This window comes from Arachis hypogaea, chromosome 2 (genome assembly GCF_003086295.3).
Source record: "Arachis hypogaea cultivar Tifrunner chromosome 2, arahy.Tifrunner.gnm2.J5K5, whole genome shotgun sequence".
Lineage (NCBI taxonomy): Eukaryota > Viridiplantae > Streptophyta > Magnoliopsida > Fabales > Fabaceae > Arachis > Arachis hypogaea.
In genome coordinates this window covers 72,220,689-72,229,588 of record NC_092037.1, presented here as the reverse complement: position 1 = coordinate 72,229,588, position 8,900 = coordinate 72,220,689, and positions in this window count along the sequence as shown.

Sequence of the window (8,900 nt, the reverse complement as noted above, 5' to 3'; positions counted from 1 at the left end):
AACCCACTAATCAAATATATAAAATTCAACATCCTACCCAAAGAGGAAAAAGAGGCCAAGAAAATCCGGAGAGAAGCACAAAATTACACTTTGGTGAAAAATATCCTCTATAAAAGGGGATATCAACACCATTATTGAAGTGTGTCCCGACTTCGAAGACAACAGAAGTGCTTAAGGAGGTCCACAATGGTATCTGTGGGAATCATCTTGAAGTAAGGTCTCTGGCTAGGAAAGTCATCCGAGTCAGATTCTACTGGCCGACTTTGCAGAAAGATGCCACCGAGTTCGTGAAGAAGTGTCAGCCATGCCAAATGCATGCAAATTTCCACGTCGCTCTCCCCCGAGGAGCTCATTAGTATAACTTCTCCATGACCTTTTGCAAAATGGGGATTGGACCTATTAGGACCCTTTCTCCAAGCGCCTGGACAAGTAAAATACCTAATAGTGGAAGTAGACTACTTTACGAAGTAGATCGAAGCAGAACCATTGGTCACCATCACCGCCTAGAGAAGTCGGAAATTCCTCGACAAGAATATTATCACAAGGTATGGGGTACCTCACTCCATCACCACTGATAATGGCACTCAGTTCACCGACTCTACCTTCAGAAACCTGGTAGCCAGTATGAAGATCAAGCATCAGTTCACCTCGGTAGAGCACCCACAAGCGAATGGGCAAGCCGAGGCAGCTAACAAGGTTATACTGGCAGGGTTGAAGAAAAGGTTACAAGATACAAAGCGAGCATGGACCGAGGAGCTTCCTCAAGTACTATGGGCTTATCGGACCACACCTCTGTTTGCCACAGAAAAAACACCTTTCTGACTTGCTTATGGCGTAGAAGCCATGATACCAGTTGAAATCAATGAGAAAAGTCTGAGGATAGGCTTCTACAACAAGGTTGGCAATGTACATGGGCACAAAGAAGAACTCGAATTACTCCCCGAAGTCCGAGAACAAGCCCAGATAAGAGAAGCAGCACTGAAGCAAAGGATGACAAATAGATACAACAAAAAGGTCATTCGAAGAAGCTTCGCCCCAGACGACTTAGTCTTGATAAAAAATGACATTAGAGTTAATAAGTCTGGGGATGGAAAGCTCGCTGCCAACTGGAAAGGGCCCTACAAAATTAGTAAAGTCCTAGGAAAAAGGCTACTATAAGGTGACCGACTTAAACGGTTGATGAGCGGATAATTTGTACGCTTTTTGGCATTGTTTTTAGTATGTTTTTAGTATGATCTAGTTAGTTTTTAGTATATTTTTATTAGTTTTTAGTTAAAATTCACTTTTCTGGACTTTACTATGAGTTTGTGTGTTTTTCTGTGATTTCAGGTATTTTATGGCTGAAATTGAGGGACCTGAGCAAAAATCTGATTCAGAGACTGAAAAGGACTGCAGATGCTGTTGGATTCTGACCTCTCTGCACTCGAAGTAGATTTTCTGGAGCTACAGAAGCCCAATTGGCGCGCTCTCAACGGCGTTGGAAAGTAGACATCCTGGGCTTTCCAGAAATATGTGATAGTCCATACTTTTCCCAAGATTTGATGGCCCAAATCGGCGTTCAAAGTCACCCTCAGAATTCCCAGCGTTAAACGCCGGAACTGGCACAAGAATGGGAGTTAAACGCCCAAACTGGCACAAAAGCTGGCGTTTAACTCCAAGAAGAGTCTCTACACGAAAATGCTTCAATGCTCAGCCCAAGCACACACCAAGTGGGCCCGGAAGTGGATTTTTATGTCATTTACTCATCTCTGTAAACCCTAGGCTACTAGTTCTCTATATATAGGACCTTTTACTATTGTATTTTCATCTTTGGATCATTTTAGATCTTTTGATCATCTTTGGACATCTAGTTCTTAGATCATTGGGAGGCTGGCCATTCGGCCATGCCTAGACCTTGTTCTTATGTATTTTCAACGGTGGAGTTTCTACACACCATAGATTAAGGTGTGGAGCTCTGCTGTACCTCGAGTATTAATGCAATTACTATTGTTCTTCCATTCAATCCCGCTTGTTCTTGTTCTAAGATATCACTTGTTCTTCAACTTGATGAATGTGATGATCCGTGACACTCATCATCATTCTCACCTATGAACGTGTGCCTGACAACCACCTCCGTTCTACCTTAGATTGGGTGAATATCTCTTGGATTCCTGATACACAATGCATGGTTGATCGCCTGACAACGGAGTGCTCGCCTGACAACCGAGCCAGCCATTCCGTGAGATCAGAGTCTTCGTGGTATAGGCTAGAACTGATGGCGGCATTCAAGAGAATCCGGAAGATCTAACCTTGTCTGTGGTATTCTGAGTAGGATTCAATGATTGAATGACTGTGATGAGCTTCAAACTCCTGAGGGCGGGGCGTTAGTGACAGACGCAAAAGAATCACTGGATTCTATTCCGGCCTGATTGAGAACTGACAGATGGATAGCCGTGCCGTGACAGGGTGCGTTGAACATTTCTACTGAGAGGATGGGAGGTAGCCACTGACAACGGTGAAACCCTTGCATAAACTTGCCATGGAAAGGAGTAAGAAGGATTGGATGAAGACAGTAGGAAAGCAGAGAGACGGAAGGGACCAAGCATCTTCATACGCTTATCTGAAATTCCCACCAATGAATTACATAAGTATCTCTATCTTTATCTTTATGTTTTATTCGTATATCACCATATCCATTTGAGTTTGCCTGACTAAGATTTACAAGGTGACCATAGCTTGCTTCATACCAACAATCTCTGTGGGATCGACCCTTACTCGCGTAAGGTTTATTACTTGGACGACCCAGTACACTTGCTGGTTAGTTGTGCGAAGTTGTGTTTATGCCATGGTATTGAACACCAAGTTTTTGGGTTCATCACCGGGGATTAATTGAGTTGTGAAAAGTATTGATCACAATTTCGTGCACCAAGTTTTTGGCGCTGTTGCCGGGGATTGTTCGAGTTTGGACAACTGACGGTTCATCTTGTTGCTTAGATTAGGTATTTTTTTTCAGAATTCTTGAAGATGAATTCTAGAGTTTCATGATGATCTGTTGAAGTCTGGCTGGCTGTGAAGCCATGTCTAATTCTATTGGACCGAGGTTTCAACTTATCATCACAAGAGCTTGTTGATTTCTATCAATCTTGCTGTTGGAGCAGTGATCTGCTAAGGCTTGGCTGGCCATTGGCCATGTCTAGTGTTTTGGACCGAAGCTTTCTTTGAAAGCTTGGCTGGCTGTGAAGCCATGTCTAATTCCTGGACCGGAGTCTTAGACTAAACATTGCATGATTCTTGGAATTCTCATTAAGAATTTTGATACCTTTATTTTCTTTTTCCACTTAATTTTCGAAAAAGCACAAAAAAATTTACAAAATCATAAAATCCAAAAATATTTTATGTTTCTTGTTGAGTCTAGTGTCTCATTTTAAGTTTGGTGTCAATTGCATGTTTTTGTTCTTCTTGCATTCATGCATGTGTCTTAAGGATCTTCAAGTAATTCTTGATGATTTCTTACTCTGATCTTTGAATTCTTTTGACTTGAGTGTTTATGTGTCTCATATGCATTCTCATTAGTGTCAGTAGCATACAAACTGCTAAGTTTGGTGTCTTGCATGCATTGTTATTTGATTTTAGTTGCATTTTGATTATTCCTCACTATTAAAAATCCAAAAATATTTTTAATTTGTGTCTTTTCAAGTCAATAATACAGAGAATTGAAGATTCAGAACATACAGCAGAAGAATTGCACAGAAAAAGCTGGGCATTCAAAATGCCCAGTGAAGAAGACAGACTGGCGTTTAAACGCCAGCCAGGGTGCCTGGCTGGGCGTTTAACGCCCAAAAGGGTAGAGTTTTGGGCGTTAAACGCCAGAATGTGCACCATTCTGGGCGTTTAACGCCAGGATGGCACAAGAGGAAAGATTCTGTTTTTAATTCAATTTTTTTTCAGGTTTTCAAAATTTTTCAAAATCAAATCTTTTTCAAATCATATCTTTTCAATCATATGTTTTCAAAATCAATTTCTTTCCTTTTTCAAAGATACTTGCTATCAATTAATGATTTGATTCAACATTTCAAGTATGTTGCCTTTTCTGTTGAGAAAGGTTTAATGATTGAATCATATCTTTTCTTGATTAGGCAAGTTATTAATTTTTAAAATCAAATCTTTTTAAAATGTTTTTCAAATCATATCTTCTCAATCACATCTTTTTAAAACTAATCATATCTTCTTAACCACATCTTTTTCAAAATAGTTTTCAATCATATCTTTTTAATTTCTAATTTCAAAATCTTTTTCAAAAAATCACTTGATCTCTGTCCCACTCTTGGTTTTCGAAAATTAATTAGTGTTTTTCAAAATGTTTTCAAAATTTCTTACTTAATTTTCGAAAATTTCTTCCCTTCTTCTCACCTCCTTCTATTTATGGACTAACACTATTCCTTAATGCACAATTCGAACTCCATCTTCTTTGATAAGTTCGAATTTTCTACTTCTGCCTTCTATTTTTCCTCTGACACCTTAAGGAATCTCTATACTGTGACATAGAGGATTCCACATTTTCTTGTTCTCTTCTCTTTCATATGAGCAGGAGCAAAGACAAAAGCATTCTTGCTGAGGCTGACCCTGAACCTGAAAGGACCTTGAAGCGAAAGCTAAGAGAAGCTAAGGCACAATTCTCTGTAGAGGACCTAACAGAAATCTTCAAAGAAGAAGAACCCATGGCAGCCGAAAACAACAACAATGCCAACAATGCAAGGAAGGTGCTGGGTGACTTTACTGCACCTACTCCCGACTTCTATGGGAGAAGCATCTCTATCCCTGCCATTGGAGCAAACAACTTTGAGCTTAAGCCTCAATTAGTTTCTCTAATGCAACAGAATTGCAAGTTCCATGGACTTCCACTGGAAGATCCTCATCAGTTCTTAGCTGAATTCTTGCAAATCTGTGACACTGTCAAGACTAATGGGGTTGACCCTGAGGTCTACAGACTTATGCTATTCCCTTTTGCTGTAAGAGACAGAGCTAGGACATGGTTGGACTCACAACCTAAAGAAAGCCTGAACTCTTGGGAAAAGCTAGTCAATGCCTTCTTGGCAAAGTTCTTTCCACCTCAAAAATTGAGTAAGCTTAGAGTGGAAGTCCAAACCTTCAGACAGAAGGAAGGAGAATCCCTCTATGAAGCTTGGGAAAGATACAAACAATTAATCAGAAAGTGTCCCTCTGACATGCTTTCTGAATGGAGCATCATAGGTATTTTCTATGATGGTCTCTCTGAACTATCCAAGATGTCTTTGGATAGCTCTACTGGAGGATCTCTTCATCTGAAGAAGATGCCTACAGAAGCTCAAGAACTAATTAAAATGGTTGCAAATAACCAATTCATGTACACTTCTGAAAGGAATCCTGTGAACAATGGGACTAGTCAGAAGAAAGGAGTTCTTGAGATTGACACTCTGAAAGCCATATTGGCTCAGAACAAAATATTGACTCAACAAGTCAATATGATTTCTCAAAGTCTGTCTGGAATGCAAAATGCACCAAGCAGTACTAAGGAAGCTTCATCTGAAGAAGAAGCTTATGATCCTGAGAACCCTTCAATGGAAGAGATGAATTACATGGGAGAACCCTATGGAAACACCTATAATCCTTCATGGAGAAATCATCCAAATCTCTCATGGAAGGATCAACAGAGACCTCAACAAGGTTTCAACAATAGTAATGGTGGAAGAAACAGGTTTAGCAATGGCAAGCCTTTTCCATCATCTTCTCAGCAACAGACAGAGAGTTCTAAGCAGAACACCTCTGACTTAGCAACCATGGTCTCTGATCTAATCAAAACCACTCAAAGTTTCATGACTGAAACAAGGTCCTCCATTAGAAATTTGGAGGCACAAGTGGGTCAGCTGAGCAAGAAAATTACTGAACTCCCTCCTAGCACTCTTCCAAGCAATACAGAAGAAAATCCAAAAGGAGAGTGCAAAGCCATCAACATGGCCGAATTTGGAGAGGAGGAAGAGGCAGTGAACGCCACTAAGGAAGACCTCAATGGACGTCCACTGGCCTCCAATGAGTTCCCCAATGAGGAACCATTGGAATCTGAGGCTCAAAATGAGACCATAGAGATTCCATTGGACTTACTTTTGCCATTCATGAGCTCTGATGAGTATTCTTCCTCTGAAGAGGATGAGTATGTCACTGAAGAGCAAGTTGCTAAATACCTTGGAGCAATCATGAAGCTAAATGACAAGTTATTTGGAAATGAGACTTGGGAGGATGAACCCCCTTTGCTCACCAAAGAACTGGATAACTTGTCTAGGCAGAAATTACCTCAAAAGAGACAGGACCCTGGGAAGTTTTCAATACCTTGTACCATAGGCACCATAACCTTCAAGAAGGCCTTGTGTGACTTAGGGTCAAGTGTAAACCTCATGCCTCTCTCTGTAATGGAGAAGCTAGGGATCTTTGAGGTGCAAGCTGCAAAAATCTCACTAGAGATGGCAGACAACTCAAGAAAACAAGCTTATGGACTTGTAGAGGATGTTCTGGTAAAGGTTGAAGACCATTACATCCCTGCTGATTTCATAGTCCTAGAGACTGGGAAGTGCATGGATGAATCCATCATCCTTGACAGACCCTTCCTAGCCACAGCAAAGGCTGTGATTGATGTTGATAGAGGAGAATTGATCATTCAAGTGAATGAAGAATCCTTTGTGTTTAAGGCTCAAGGATATCCCTCTGTCACCATGGAGGGGAAGCATGAAGAGCTTCTCTCAAAACAGAGTCAAATAGAGCCCCCACAGTCAAACTCTAAGTTTGGTGTTGGGAGGCCACAACCAACTTCTAAGTTTGGTGTTGAACCCCCACACTCAAACTCTAAGTTTGGTGTTGGGAGGTTTCAACATTGCTCTGAGCATCTGTGAGGCTCCATGAGAGCCCTCTGTCAAGCTACTGACATTAAAGAAGCGCTTGTTGGGAGGCAACCCAATGTTATATTTTATCTATTTTCCTTTGTTATTTTATGTTTTCTGTAGGTTGATGATCATGAGAAGTCACAAAATCAATTGAAAAAGCAAAAACAGAATGAAAAACAGAAAGAAAAACAGCACACCCTGGAGGAAGATCCTGCTGGCGTTTAAATGCCAATAAGGCTAGCAGATGGGCGTTTAACGCCCAGTCTGGCACCATTCTGGGCGTTTAACGCCAGAAAGGGGCACCAGACTGGCGTTAAACGCCAGAAAGAGGCAAGAACTTGGCGTTAAACGCCAGAAATGGGCACCAGCCCGGTGTTTAACGCCAGAATTGGCACAGGGAGCAATTTTTGCTCGCCACTTGGTGCAGGGATGACTTTTCCTTGACACCTCAGGATCTGTGGACCCCACAGGATCCCTACCTACCCCACCACTCTCTCTCTTCTTCACCTATTCACCAATCACCTCAACACCTCTTCCCCAAAAAACCCTTCACCTATTAAATCCCATCTTTCTCTTCACCACTCACATCCATCCTTCATAAAACCCCACCTACCTCACCATTCAAATTCAAACCACTTTTCCACCCAAACCCACCCTCCCATAGCCGAACATCACCCTCCCCCCACCCCTATATAAACCCTTCTTCACCCCTTCATTTTCACACAACCTAAACACTACTTCTTCCCCACTTTGGCCGAACCACAAAGCCATTTCCATCTCCTTCATTTCTTCTTCTTCTACTCTCTTCTTTCTTCTTTTGCTCGAGGATGAGCAAACCTTTTAAGTTTGGTGTGGTAAAAGCATTGCTTTTTGTTTTTCCATAACCATTTATGGCATCCAAGGACGGAGAAACCTCTAGAAAGAGGAAAGGGAAGGCAAAAGCTTCTACCTCCGAGTCATGGGAGATGGAGAGATTCATCTCAAGGGTGCATCAAAACCACTTCTATGAAGTTGTGGCCTTGAAGAAGGTGATCCCCGAGGTCCCTTTTTCACTCAAAAAGAGTGAATATCCGGAGATCCGACATGAGATCCGAAGAAGAGGTTGGGAAGTTCTTACCAACCCCATTCAACAAGTCGGAATTTTAATAGTTCAAGAGTTCTATGCCAATGCATGGATCACCAAGAACCATGATCAAAGTGTGAACCCGGATCCAAAGAATTGGCTTACTATGATTCGGGGGAAATACTTGGATTTTAGTCCGGAAAATGTAAGGTTAGCATTCAACTTGCCCATGATGCAAGGAGATGAACATCCTTACACTAGAAGGGTCAACTTTGATCAAAGGTTGGACCAAGTACTCATAGACATTTGTGAAGAGGGCGCCCAATGGAAGAGAGATTCAAGAGGGAAGCTGGTTCAATTGAGAAGGCATGACCTCAAACCCGTGGCTAGGGGATGGTTGGAGTTTATCCAACGCTCAATCATTCCCACTAGCAACCGGTCCGAAGTTACTATAGACCGGGCTATCATGATTCATAGCATCATGATTGGAGAAGAAATAGAAGTTCATGAGGTCATAGCTCAAGAACTTTATAAGGTGGCGGACAAGTCCTCTACCTTGGCAAGGTTAGCCTTTCCTCATCTCATTTGTCACCTCTATTATTCAGTTGGAGTTGACATAGAGGGAGACATTCCCATTGATGAGGACAAGCCCATCACTAAGAAGAGGATGGAGCAAACAAGAGACCCCTCTCATCCTCAAATCCCTGAGATGCCTCAAGGGATGCACTTTCCTCCACAAAACTATTGGGAGCAACTAAACACCTCCCTAGGAGAATTGAGTTCCAACATGGGACAACTAAGGGTGGAGCACCAAGAACACTCCATTCTTCTCCATGAAATTAGAGAAGATCAAAGAATCATGAGAGAGGAGCAACAAAGACAAGTAAGAGACATTGAGGAGCTCAAGCACTCCATAGGATCTTCAAGAGGAAGAACAAGCTGCCATC